The sequence below is a fragment of the Littorina saxatilis genome, linkage group LG11 (assembly GCF_037325665.1).
Source record: "Littorina saxatilis isolate snail1 linkage group LG11, US_GU_Lsax_2.0, whole genome shotgun sequence".
Classification (NCBI taxonomy): domain Eukaryota; kingdom Metazoa; phylum Mollusca; class Gastropoda; order Littorinimorpha; family Littorinidae; genus Littorina; species Littorina saxatilis.
In genome coordinates this window covers 9,593,048-9,607,616 of record NC_090255.1, presented here as the reverse complement: position 1 = coordinate 9,607,616, position 14,569 = coordinate 9,593,048, and the positions used below count along the sequence as shown (strand labels likewise).

The 14,569-nt window shown below is 43.3% G+C and overlaps 1 long non-coding RNA gene across 1 annotated transcript; it reads left to right on the top strand.

Moving 5' to 3' along the window:
• The first annotated feature begins 11,473 nt into the window (after nt 1–11,473).
• LOC138980711 (uncharacterized) lies at nt 11,474–13,772 on the top strand. Its single transcript, XR_011460426.1, has 3 exons — nt 11,474–12,338; nt 12,758–12,858; nt 13,265–13,772. It is a non-coding gene; the product is annotated as an uncharacterized lncRNA (long non-coding RNA).
• Nucleotides 13,773–14,569: the final 797 nt, after the last annotated feature.

The following is a 14,569-nucleotide window of genomic DNA, read 5'->3' as shown; positions in this document are numbered from 1 at the left end:
TTTATATCATAGATGTCTCCGTGATAATTATTTGGAAAACTAACGAAGAGAAAAACTAAAAACCTTGGTAAGTTTATTCTTTAAACTCCAGGCAAGAATGTGTGGATGACTTCTATATTCGGTGCGTATAAATCCACCATTACTCGGTGTTCAGTTCCAGAAAACATACATAAAGTACATGCATTACGCCTTTTTGTCAGGGCCGGACTACCGGGGGGGTTATGGGGGTTGCGCAACCCCCCCCCCCCCCCCTAGCCTAAACATGTACCTTACTTATTTAAATTTTTTTTTTATTATTGCTTATTTTATGCCGTTTTATGCAAGGAGCGACCATTTTCTTATCTCAGAATATGACCTACCCGTCAGCTTCAGGGGGCTTTGCCCCCTGACCCCCACAACGAGGGGGGGGGGGTTCTAGGGTTTCCGGACCCCCCCCCCCCCAGCCAAAAATAAAAATATTGAATGAGGTATGCATTTCTTTATTTTACATTGAGTTTCAATTTTTGGGGTATTAATCAGTGACAAAATCTGCTGCCTGAAACTGGTAATGATCATCCTCAGAATGCACCAGATTGCACCATTTTGCATCCTTTTTTTCAAAATTTTCCGGAGACCCCCCTAGCAAACTATGCGCTTCGCGCCGTCGGCTCGGCGCTGCGCGCCTTCACACCCATATCTTCACAATAATACTTTTGAAAAAAAACAGTCATAAAATGAACTGATCCGCCCCTGCCGCCAGGGGATACATCCCCCTGGGCCACCACTGGCAACCCCCCCCCCCTCCTCTTCGCCTAGTCCGGCCCTGTTTGTGATTGTTTACTATGCTGAAATCATACAGTCGGCGAACATTTTGAAATAAACGCATCAGTCTTCAACACGGTCGCTCTGTAGATTCCATTCTACACGTTGTGGTGACTAGCTATCACGACGTGTTAAATTTGGCAAACGTGTGTCAAAAAAGATACATTTGATGACGTTCTACGTACACGAACATGTTCTCTTCTTTATATTTAGTCAAGTTTTGACTAAATATTTTAACATCGAGGGGGAATCGAAACGAGGGTCGTGGTGTATGTGCGTGTGTGTGTGTGTGTGTCTGTCTGTCTGTGTGTGTGTGTGTGTGTAGAGCGATTCAGACTAAACTACTGGACCGATCTTTATGAAATTTGACATAAGAGTTCCTGGGTATGAAATACCCGAACGTTTTTTTCATTTTTTTGATATATGTCTTTGATGACGTCATATCCGGCTTTTCGTGAAAGTTGAGGCGGCACTGTCACGCCCTCATTTTTCAACCAAATTGGTTCAAATTTTGGTCAAGTAATCTTCGACGAAGCCCGGACTTCGGTATTGCATTTCAGCTTGGTGGCTTAAAAATTAATTAATGACTTTGGTCATTAAAAATCTGAAAATTGTAAAAAAAAATAAAAATGTATAAAACGATCCAAATTTACGTTTATCTTATTCTCCATCATTTGCTGATTCCAAAAACATATAAATATGTTATATTCGGATTAAAAACAAGCTCTGAAAATTAAATATATAAAAATTATTATCAAAATTAAATTGTCCAAATCAATTTAAAAACACTTTCATCTTATTCATTGTCGGTTCCTGATTCCAAAAACATATAGATATGATATGTTTGGATTAAAAACACGCTCAGAAAGTTAAAACAAAGAGAGGTACAGAAAAGCGCGCTATCCTTCTTAGCGCAACTACTACCCCGCTCTTCTTGTCAATTTCACTGCCTTTGCCATGAGCGGTGGACTGACGATGCTACGAGTATACGGTCTTGCTGAAAAATGGCATTGCGTTCAGTTTCATTCTGTGAGTTCGAAAGCTACTTGACTAAATATTGTATTTTCGCCTTACGCGACTTGTTTAATTCTAAGTGAACTTTCCAGACCTCTGTTTCGATTTTAATTGCAAAACCTGTCTTGAGTTCACCAGATGTTTAAAGACTCGATCAGTTATTATTACAGATGGTTGTTCAATTTTACGTTAAATCCCGGTGATCATGCAGTTAGTTGTACGCTTGATGTAATTGTGACTATGGTTATGAGATCGTCAGACTTGCTGCGTTGTATTCTTGATAATGTTGAGTTTTGTGAACGCTAAAGATCACATACTCTCTTTCCGAACCACTCGGATCCCTTTAATGAAATGTCAAATGACAACATGCTACGGCCGGTTTCGAAAATGTACAGATACTATTTATCATTTTTTGCACTAAATAATTATTATAGTCTTAGATTGATGGACTGATTATTTGCTGCGTACACGTGCGTGTGTGTCCCCGTTTGTCTTTGTAAGTGTGTGTGCACGTGTGGGTGTGTATGTTTGGGTGTATGTGTGGATGTGAGTGTTCTCTTCAATAGAAGCACAAAAAGAGTCGAACAAGTCAGTCTTCCATGTACGTGTCGCTACACGAGAATCCTGCGCAGTGTCACAAAGCTATTCTGAGTATGAGCAGCAGGATGAAAGTATTGTCAACGAGGTAACACGTAACACTCTTGACCTGTTAAATGTGATTGTCAATCGGCACCCTCATTCCAGTGTTAAGAGTTCGACCCAACGTATCATCTTTGCCAGGGGTTATTATGAGATATCATGAGAGTGTCCCTCCACTTGGTCGCATACCAACCATTAATAGCATGGATCATTTTTGCGCACATTGGGAATTGTCTATGAACTTTGCTAAAGCCACTAGTGAGCCAAACTGTTTTCACGGGAAGAAGGCTGCCATCAAGAAAATCTGCATGAGTTGGTATTCATTATTTGCATGATATTCATATTATATCTGTTTTTCATTTTAGGAGGAGGAGGGCGAAGGCGTAAGGGTAAGTATATCCGTCAAACACCAGTCATGCGTAACAGTTTAAAGAATAGTTACGAACTATGAGAGGAAGCAGAAAATATTTCTTGAACTCTTATAATTACCAGTCACTTGGCCATACTGTACTATTCTCTGTAATAGTTGGTGAACAAACAAAGGGTTTACTATCACACCGGGGACGGTGTTCCGCCTTATTTCAGCCGGGCTCGTTGTTCCTCCGTTTTCAGCAGGGCCCGATGTCACGCAAACGTAAGTGTCTTCATATAAACACAAACTATGACTTTCACACTTGTCTAAGCTAAAATTGATGAATGTCAGTAGAAAGGGGAATAATTGCTTTCTTTGTAGACAGCTACTTACGTCTATTGATTATCTAGCTAATTGACAGTGGCCGAATGTAAGGCCTGCATGCGGATTTTTGCGTGAAAAATGAAGGTTTAATGTTAATTTCTCTCAAACGTGGATTTGAACAACAAATATTCCTCTATTGTTACTATTTTGGGTATAGCTATGTTCATCTGTATCAATTTCGTGCTTCATAACGTCATCATTATGTCATAAGAAGCAATCAAAACAAGCAAGTGGTGTACGTTTTGTTCCGCGCTGGGCCCCGTACATTTTTGTCTGCGTTCCGCGCTGGGCTTGCTTTTGTTCCGCGCTGGGCCCTAGGAAATGACAGAAAGATGTGCAATTGTTATGGAAATTAAAAGATGTTGTTCCTCTGCAAGTGTGTAAATGTAGGCATTAGTAGCCTATATGTGTTACAACGATGTTAAATATGCTGTTCCATGTATACAGATAGTCTCAATAGTGCAGTGTGAGGGGTTTGCACACTTCTTTTAGACTTTTATGTTTAAAAAAAAAAGTGACTTATGTAAAAAGATTTTTCCATTTCTTTACCAGGGAAAAAACCCTTACCTCATAGTATTTCAGCCACATTAAAGTGTAACCTCCCCCACCCCCACCCCACACACACACACACACACAAGCACACACATATACACACACACACAAAAAACACAAGCGTACGCGTGCACACACAGACGCACACACAGTCAATGAGAACAATGTTCTTTTAACTGTATCACTCTTTTCTTCGACTGATATTTTTTCAAAGTAGACAACGACCCCCCCCCCCCCCTTCAACTCCATAGGAAAGCAAAGAAAACCACACAGAAATTACTTGACCGCACTTAAGTGACTAACACTAACACACACACACACACACACACACACACACACACACACACACACGTACACACCTTCGGGCAGGCATGCCGCAAGAGAGCAAATAAGGTAAAACATAGCATAAAAGGAAAAGAAAGATCAATTATTAAGAAAAGTACACGTTAACAAATCAAACAGAGTTACCTGCATTGTGATGAATATCTTGCCCACATGACATCAGTATGGTTGGAATAAACCTACATGTTCAAAAATGTAGAGAATTAAACACAACAACAGGAAGAAAAAAAACACGAACAAATGTTTAATTATCGACCACATTTGGACAGCATCTGAATGAAATCTTCTGTAATTGCAACATGTAACTCACGTAAAAGCATTTTTCTATTTCTTTACCAGGGGAAAAAAGAATGTTTCCCAATCAGATCATAGTATTTCTGCCATAAAAAAAATGTAACCATCCCTCATCCACACACACACACATACACACACACACACACACACACACACACACACACACACACACACACACACACACACACACACAAACAGGCGCACCCTAACAATTACACTTTCATAAAAACCAAACGGAAAGATTAATTTATTGTTGAATTTTTGTTTTACTCAGCTGGCTAAAATTGCCCGAACAAACGGAATAGAGCCAAGTTAAGAATGGCATCTTAGGTCAGATCGTGCATTTCCTGGCATGACACGACAGCTGTGCTCTAAACTTGAACTGTGCCGAACATTTTGGCACAAGAATACCCCAGATTAAAGTGCACGCGCTTTTCATGATCATGCAGGCTTTTTCTGCTGCTGTAGGTCTTGGAACAATGTTCACAAGCGGTCCGAACATCTATAGCTGAGCACCTGTGCCTTTTGGGGTTGACATTACGCTTGTCAGCAAATATCTTGTTGCACTGAAAACACACTTGGTTTTTAGGTGGACAGAGTTTGTATGTGCGTGCAAATTACTCGCTTCTCTGAAGCGCTTGTGGCAGATTTGGCACTCAACACTACAATTGTCTTCATGGTGCAGTCTTGTATGTCTTGTTAAAGCTCTGGTGTTACCGTAGCTCTTTCCACAATGCGGACAAAGATGGCCAGTACGTTCCGGTTGTGACCGCTTAGGGGTTGACGTCAGTGGCAGACCAGCACTTGTGCTTGAGGCAACCTCTACTTCACTGCTGATATCCAGAAAGCTATCCAGGGTAACAGCTGACACCTCCATCTGTTGAGAAAATCCCTCAAAACGCGTTAAATTTGGCTACAAGAAATGCGAATCTCATCTAAGAAGTGGTCCCAGCGCGGAACACTTTCAGTTGATATGATGTCCCAGCTCGGAACACATGGGTGTCCAGCGCGGAACGAAACTCGACTGACATGGGTTTTGGTTTTACTTCTCTTGCCTCAACGCCTTAAAGCAGGTTCGGGAAAATGCATCAGCATAGCAGCAAGAAACTATAGAACAAACTTATGATACAGAAAAGCCATAACATGATACCGTTGCTTTCTTCATTTTGATCAGTTTGTGAGCCCAAAAAGCGACATCCCGCAAGTATTTCAAGCCGATGCGGGTCACATATTAAACCTAGTCAGATAAAAAAAAAAAAGCAATAGAGAGACAAATCACTTAGGTTAGTGCAAAAACCATCCATTTTCGGATGTGAGTTTTCTAGAAGACATAGTTTGTACTTTAGTGCAGACACTTACGTTTGTGTGACAACAAGCCCGGCTTAAAACGGAGGAACAACGAGCCCGGCTGAAATAAGGCGGAACACCGTCCCCGGTGTGACTATGCGTGCGACTGACTGGCAGCTGTGCACGCCGGCTTCCCGCGCGTTGGGGACTTCAGGTGCTGTACAAAAACATGCTAAAAAAAACCAAAAACGTTAATGTCCAAGGTCGCTGCGCGGTCATGTTCGGGCGATTTAAAGAAAAAAGTATTTGTTATTTTCTTGAAAATTATCAATATGTAACATGATTTTGGAGCTAGACCTTTCAAACTTATTTCAAACTTAACATGTAGAAAGAGTTTCGTGACCTCGAGAAATGAGCCTGATTTGATGGACGCTCAACAATTGTCAAGGTCACTGCTGTTTGTGTGTACGCAACGCATACGTTCCTGAAACTGCTTTGGAATGTTCATTATTTAAAGAATTGCACGATTCACTTTGACTGAAAAAGTAAGCATGAATGACTTCACAATTCGGTTCGTTTTAATCCACTTACCGTGTGTGTGTGTGAGTGTGTGTGTGTGTGTGTGTGTGTGTGTGTGTGTGTGTGTGTGTGTGTGTGTGTGTGTGTGTGTGATCTTTAATAGAAGAACACTAAGAGTCATACATGTTAAGAAAACAAATATTCAGTCTTCGGTGTAGGTACATATTGCTACACGAGAATCGTGCGCAGTGTCACAAAGCTGTTCTAGTGAGTATCTGCTGGCGGGTGAACGTTATGTCCATGAGGTATCACGTGACCCTCTTGACCTGTCAAATGTTATGGTCCTTCAACACACTCCTTCCCGTGTAAACAGCTTGGCTCACCGTCTTAGATCTGGCCAGGCGTTTACATGAGATAAGACCATCGCTCCACTTGGTCACATACCATCCCTCCACTTGGTCACATACCATCCCTCCACTTGGTCACATACCATCCCTCCACTTGGTCACATACCATCCCTCCACTTGGTCACATACCATCCCTCCACTTTTACATACCATCCCTCCACTTGGTCACATACCATCCCTCCACTTGGTCACATACCATCCCTCCACTTGGTCACATACCATCCCTCCACTTGGTCACATACCATCCCTCCACTTGGTCACATACCATCCCTCCACTTGGTCACATACCATCCCTCCACTTGGTCACATACCATCCCTCCACTTGGTCACATACCATCCCTCCACTTGGTAACATACCATCCCTCCACTTGGTCACATACCATCCCTCCACTTGGTCACATACCATCCCTCCACTTGGTCACATACCATCCCTCCACTTGGTCACATACCATCCCTCCACTTGGTCACATACCATCCCTCCACTTGGTCACATACCATCCCTCCACTTGGTCACATACCATCCCTCCACTTGGTAACATACCATCCCTCCACTTGGTCACATACCATCCCTCCACTTGGTCACATACCATCCCTCCACTTGGTCACATACCATCCCTCCACTTGGTCACATACCATCCCTCCACTTGGTCACATACCATCCCTCCACTTGGTCACATACCATCCCTCCACTTGGTCACATACCATCCCTCCACTTGGTCACATACCATCCCTCCACTTGGTCACATACCATCCCTCCACTTGGTCACATACCATCCCTCCACTTGGTCACATACCATCCCTCCACTTGGTCACATACCATCCCTCCACTTGGTCACATACCATCCCTCCACTTGGTCACATACCATCCCTCCACTTGGTCACATACCATCCCTCCACTTGGTCACATACCAACAATGAACAGCCTGGGTGCTCTTTGTGCACATTGTTTTTTATTAATTAATTTTGTAAAAGCCACAAGGAAGAACATTTTAAACTAATTCATCCAACAATCCCAACTGACCACAGCAAGCAGTCAGGGTGTTGAGTGTTGGTGTGTGTCTAAGTGGAGGGATGGTTTATCCCATGTAAAAGTCGGGCCCGATATGAGACGGTGAGCAGAACTGTTAACACGGGAAGAAGGGCGCCTTGAAGAAATACTGTAAGCGTTGGTATTCATTACTTGCATGATCTCCATATTATGTATGTCTGAGTAATAATCATCTTTATCTTTTTAATAGAACCCGTCGATGAAAGCAACAAGCACCTCGGTAAGTTTATCCTTTAAACAGGCATGCGTAACGGTTAACTGAATAGTTACGAACTAGGAAAAGAAGCAGAAAATGTTTCTTGAACTCTTTTATAATTATCAGACACGGGGCCATACTGTCTCCCCCTGCAATAGTTGGTGAACAAATAAATGATTTACTATGCGTGCTTCTGATTGGCAGCTGTGCACGCCTGCTTTCTGCACGTAAAGGACTTCAGGCGTTATACAAATACATGCTAAAACATCAAATCACAAATCAAAAACGTAGGCCCCTAATATTTTTTATCTTAAAATGAAGTAAGAGTTTCATGACTTCAATACATGAACCTAGTTTGACGGACCCTCGCCAATTGTATACGCAACGCATATGTTCCTGAAATTGCTTTGAAATGTTCATTATTTAGATAATTGCACGATTCACTCTGATTGAAAAGTTTGCGTGAATAGCATATGACTTCTCCACTCGGTGTGTATCAGGGATATACCGACAGACGCCACACCTAGAGGGTCCCGGAACCCCCATTTTGAATTAGTAGAGGATCCATTGACCCCCCTCATCGGAGTTTTAGACTCCAGGGGCCCCACATCCCCGGTGTACTGCTAACACTTTGTAATGACGAGTATATATGATGAGTCTTTTTTTTCTCGAAATATTCCAGACATTTAAACAAACACACTCACACTCACGTAGGCTAGCATGGCATTTAGGTTCTTGCACTTAGTTGACGACTACAGTCTAAAAATGTGACCTACTATACGCACGAGAACGTAAATTGAGTGCCTCCCGAGACCCGCTCTTTTTAAGTTTAGTGCGGCCCGGGAACCTCTCCATGAATTTCTAGTACTTGGGACACGCAGTTTGGGGAGCCCTGCTATATAAATCTGCGGTGTGTGTCGCAGTCGGGGAGTGGCCTTATCTGACGGGTTTTGTTCTGCTTCTTCGCGGGCTTCTGTCATTTTGTCTTGTAGTTGTAGTTGGTTGTTCCAGTACGGGGTGTAGTCCTTTCGGGTTCCTCTTGGAATGGATTCCTGAGCAGCCTTTAGGATGGCAGTGTTAAAATTTCTGACTACACGGTTGATATCTCTGTATTCTTCAACTTGGATGTCTGTGGTGAGATAGTTGGTTCGGTGTTTGAAGAGACCCCACTTTACCTTCTTGTAGTTCCAGCGTGTGAACATAGGACTGGTGGGACTGCTCTTGTCAATGGATAAGAACACCTGTCTGTGGTCACTGCCTCCGAGCTGCTCAGGCTCTCCTACTTCTGGATGGATGCCCCTGTCGACATCTTCAGTGCAGAGAGCCGGGGCTGGGGTTGACGTGGTGCGCCAACTTCTGGAGTAGAAGGTAGGGGGGTCGTGAGGTTTGTTGATGAGGATGAGTTTGTTGTCGTCCTGCCAGTTTTTGATCTCCTCACCTCGACGGTCCATGTGGTCGAAGCCCCAGCTCTGGGCGTGACTGTTGAAGTCACCGACTGCAAGAAAGCTTGAGTCTGGAACTTGAATGGTGTCAAGGCTGAGCGGGCGGTTGTTGGGACAGTAAAAGTTGAGGATGTGTAACTCCGCTGTCTTCAGCTTGATTCTCATCATCTGGTACTCAGCTCCCTCCATGTGGACTGCTGTCTTGCATGCAGGAATGTTGTTCCTAACAAGAGTCAGGATTCCGCCTTTGTGTCTGTCAATTCTATCTGACCTGAAGCACAGGTAGCCTCGGATCTTGAAGGACTTGCTGCTCTGCAGATGAGTTTCTTGAGTGCAGCAGACGCTGATGTTTTTTCTCATGCAGGATGTGTTCCAGTTCCACTTTCTTGTTCAGAACTCCTTCTGCATTCCATATGAGGCTGATGCTTCTTGGAGGGTCCTGATGTGGTCGTGCTCCTCCCCCGCCCCCTGGTGTGTCGAGGCGGTTTAGACCTTCGGCGGGAGTTACCTCCAGTCGCTGTAGGTGGACTCTGTTGAGGTGCAGAGCCCGGCGCCGCTCCACCCTGGTGGGACCTCAATGGGCGAGCGCCATAGGTGTCGCTATGGTCTGACAATATAATTTTGCTTCCTCCCAGTGGAAAGCTAGCAGCAACGGAGTCGCGCTACCCAGGTGTCTGCGTGTTTAGGTGTATTCAGCCATCTGCACTTATGGCAGAATGACCAAGGTATTTTACGTGCCACTGTGGTGACACGGGGGTGGGACATGGCTTCCGTCTCTGGGTCTGCACATAAAGTTGACCCGTGTCCGCTAGAGATATTGCCCCCTGGATCGTATTTTGCCTCCTGCGTGAGAAACGCCCCCTTCCCCCCCACCCCCCCCCCCCCACCCCTCCCCCCTCTGCTTGCTTTTCCTCTTGTAATCTATTTGTTTTCATTCCTGTAGAATATTAGAAAAAAGACATGGCAATTAAAGTAACTAAGGTTTCAAAGAGTCCACTACAAACATCTAATGATAGCATGATTTACAAAAAAGACTGCATGACTAAATGTTTTGATATCGATTGATGTTGGTGTTTTTTTGTGTGTTATTTTATTTTTTTATTTGTTTGTTTGTTTTTTGTTCATGGGCTTCGATTGAATTACTTATGTAATGAACTCACAAGGACAGGTAAACATGGCCAATGATAGAAGAGATTCGCATACGTTGCATTCCTCGTACTAAATTTGGGTTTTATGTTCACCGTGTGCTTTTTCTGACAATTGTAATGCATTAATTATGTGACTTTTTCAGGTAGTACGACGCACATTTCGGTAAGTCTATGTCACATTTTTCAAAGAAAACGGGACAAACTGAGAGGCTAGCTCTTAACTTGCACTGAAGAAAGTATCACTCTCGCGTAACCCGTTTGCTGTAAATTAGAGAGCTTTACATTCCACATGACGCACCCACCCAATAAACATGCCAGAACTGGGCCATTGCTGGTTTTTTGCTGGCAAGTTTGGTAAAGCTAGCCATAAGAAAACAATACTGGGCCAATTATGGTTTGCCAACAAAGGCCCAGTTATGGCTTGCCATTACTGGCCCATCTCTGGCATTCCAGTAATATTGTCGGCCAATAAAATTCCTTAGTTGGCCCACTGTTGGCACGCCATTGATGGACCAGTGCTGGTTTGCCAGCATTGGGCCATCGGTGGCGTTTTGCTGGCAATTATAGGTGGGTTTTTGCTGGCACACCTACACTGGGCCAATTCTGGATTATTGCTGGCAAGAAGATCTACGACAGCACAGTGGTATGATTTCCTCTAGTGGAGTGACGTAATCTACAAACAAATGTCGAAACAGCTTGACGTCACTCGTGATAATGACGCATTGTCATAAATCCGGTGGTTCTGCAGATGTCCGCTTATTACACCCCCGGTATGAATAGGGGTGTGTATAGGTTTCGGTCGATGTGTTTGTTTGTTTGTTTGTTTGTTTGTTTGTGTGTTTGTTTGTGTTCGCAAGTAGATCTCAAGAATGAACGGACCGATCGTCACCAAACTTGGTGAACAGGTTCTATACATTCCTGAGACGGTCCTTACAAAAATTGGGACCAGTCAAACACACGGTTGGGGAGTTATTGGTGGATTTTGGTTTTTTGGGGGGATCAACTACGGCATAACTCTTCCTTATCTTCTCCATGTTTTCAGCGTTTACCTCCCTTCCTTCGTATGGTGCACTATAGTATGAGGGGGGCATCTTCGGATATTCCCGGCGTTCTGTTACTATTTTTAGAAGGTCACCGCAGTGTCCAGAACGTAAATTGGACCCGTAAATTATCCTCACTGTAAAAGTGCAAAGGTCGAATCAATTTATAGCCACGCGAAAAATACACTCTTATCTATCTCTATATATTTATACAATAGATATAGATATATATATACGGCTTCTCTGTGTGTGTGTGTTTGAGTGTGTCTGTAGAAAACACCTGTGTATTGCACAGTTCTGTTTGTGATGTGGTACCTAGGGCGTCGTCGACAAGTATGGGACTTGACATGATATGGTCAGGAATGGCATTATGGCCCCTGAATCATGTTCGTGCTGTTCCCATTCCATGAGTCTGGAAGGGACCTAAGCTTGACGGGTCCTTGGTTCGAAGCCGGCGTACAGTGCGCCACTCAAGCCGGGTATTCGGCTCTACTTGCTACCCGGCGAAGCGGCAGATACACCCCGGACAAAATCTGGTCGATGAGATATTTCAATACCTGCTCTCAGCGCGCAGCGCAAACCGATTTCTTTTTTTCGGGATCTTTTGTTTTCTGTATGCGGTCAGTAGGTGTTACAGAAAGAGTTATATTGATTTGTCTTTTTCTCCGCCTGTCTCTTTGTCCACTCAATCAACTTATTTTAACCACACTTGTTAGCTAGCAGTGCCTTCTCAGTTGGTGGCAGTGAGAATGGTAAGGACGGGGGTGTTTTTCCTACCTCGGAGGAATTTTTTGTTTTGCATTCAAGGAATTTCCAAAGCACCTTCTTTGATTGCAGTACGCGTCCGATCTCCTCCGGATAGAAGCAAGCATGGTGAGTTTCACAAACAGTTGTGTGAGCAGATCGTCGCAACGGCGCTAGTATCTTCTTGTTCTTCTCTTCCGTTGTCGCTCTTCTTTTCATTCTGCTGGACGTTTGAGTCAGTTCGCAAAATATAATAGATTATAAGAAGTCGTCCTCTCTGTAAGAATGCCTCTGCGCGCGCGCGTGTGTGTGTGTGTCTGTGTGTCTGTGTGTCTGTGTGTGTGCGTGCTTCCCCTGTCACAGTGTGTGTGTGTGTGTGTGTGTGTGTGTGTGTGTGTGTATGTGTGTGCCTTTTTATTTTCTTCGTGTGATTGGGTTTGTTTTGTCTCTGTCAAAAGAAAAGCACCATAGGCATAAACACCATGCTTGTAACCAAACAAATTGCATCTTGTGAATGTTGACATTGAGTATGTGTCTATTCACTCCAGGACTAGGATTTGTGCAAGTGTCTGACTGCCCAACTGGATAAGATGCAGTGCGCCTGGGTCTCAGTTCCTGAGAGAAACGCAGGAGAGCTGTCCGAGACAACGTAAGTTTCTCAGGTTAGATCAAAATGCATAATTATTCCCGTTGACCCCTTTCTTCTGCTTGGCGTTTGAGTCAGGTCGCAAAATATGATAGATTATAAGAAGTCGTCCTCTCTGTGACAATTCCTCTGTGCGTGTGTGTGTGTGTGTGTGTGTGTACTGTGTGTGTGTGTGTGTGTGTGTGTGTGTGTGGGGGTGTGTGTGTGTGTGTGTGTGTGTGTGTGTGTATGTGCGTTCGTGCGTGCGTGCGTGCGTGCGAGTGCTGGTTTGCTTGCATGCGTGCGTGTATGCTTGTGTGTGTGTGTGTGTGTGTGTGTGTGTGTGTGTGTGTGTGTGTGTGTGTGTGATATGGCGTTCAACAGAATAATGAATTAAAACCAACAAAACTCGATTGCTTTCATGTTTCAGAAGATGAGCGGCAGGAGGACTTGAGAGTTTCAATGGCTTCACAAACAGACTTACCGTAGGCTCCGACGTCAAGACAAAGAAAAGAAGCGTTATCTCAACGTTGCGGATGCGAGCAGAGAAATGACAGAATCAAGACAATCCTACGGAAGTTTACTTGGAAGTGAACAAGAAACATTCCTGCCTTTGGTCATCATGTCTCGAGTGTGAAATTCGGAACGCGGTACAAATAAAATAAAACAGTGAGCAACTGAAAACAAAGCGTACGTTTCAGTAATGCTTCGAGAATGAGTCGTTGCTCGGAAGCTTTACATTTGTTTGTTTTTTAATCTATATTACTGTATTGTTGTTGTGCCCGCTATAACTGCGTTTGATGACGATATTCTGTCAAATTCTCAAAACCACTGCCTTTACTTGCCAGATAAGTTACCCGACAAATGTAATTAGCATTTTAATTGCATTGACAAGTATGCATATGTATTGCTAATGTACAGCTTGACGGCTTTGACCTAATCTTTATTTGCGCACATCTTGCCGCCAGCATGGGTTGAAAAGTACATAGATGTGCTGTATTTTGTCATTATTATTACACTCACAGTAAAAATGACAAGAAAAGCATATTTATAGACTTTCAACAACTATCTATGGGCTGACAAGACTGTGCAGGTAGAGTACATGAATAAAAAAGGCTGGCGCTGGACCCGAGTACTCTTCAGACTGGCTCGCTCCCCCAGTATGAAAGTTTTTGTCTTGTGCACGTGTATTTAAAAAAAAAAAAAATTATTTTACACAATTAAAAAAATTATTAGAGTAATATAAAACATGAAAACGTTCATAATAAACAATAGTAAACAAGAATTTATAAAAAAAAAAAAAATTTTAAAAATAGACCGCCCATGCCGGTGTAGGATCCGGTCCGGTCCCCCCTCTGAAGTAGTCCCCCGGGGGACCAATTCGTGGCAAAAACTGCTCTATAATGGTCCCCCCTTAGACATCCAGCCTCGTTTTTCTTAGGCATTCAAGCCATTTTCAATCTATATCTTCGTCCGGCCGGTATTATGTAGTGCACCAACAGCAATCTCTTTGTTTGACTATATTTTGCAGAAAATAAAATAGATCTGATTTATAATGCCGTTCAAAAGAAAAATCACATGAAATAAAATGAATAATAAATAAATACTGATAAGAAGAAATGAAAGCAGTCTCTGATTCTTTCCTTTCTTTTCTCTGAAATTGCTGGTAACATTACTAACATTGTAACAAGAAAAACGAGGCTGGATGTCTAAGGGGGGACCATTATAGAGCGGT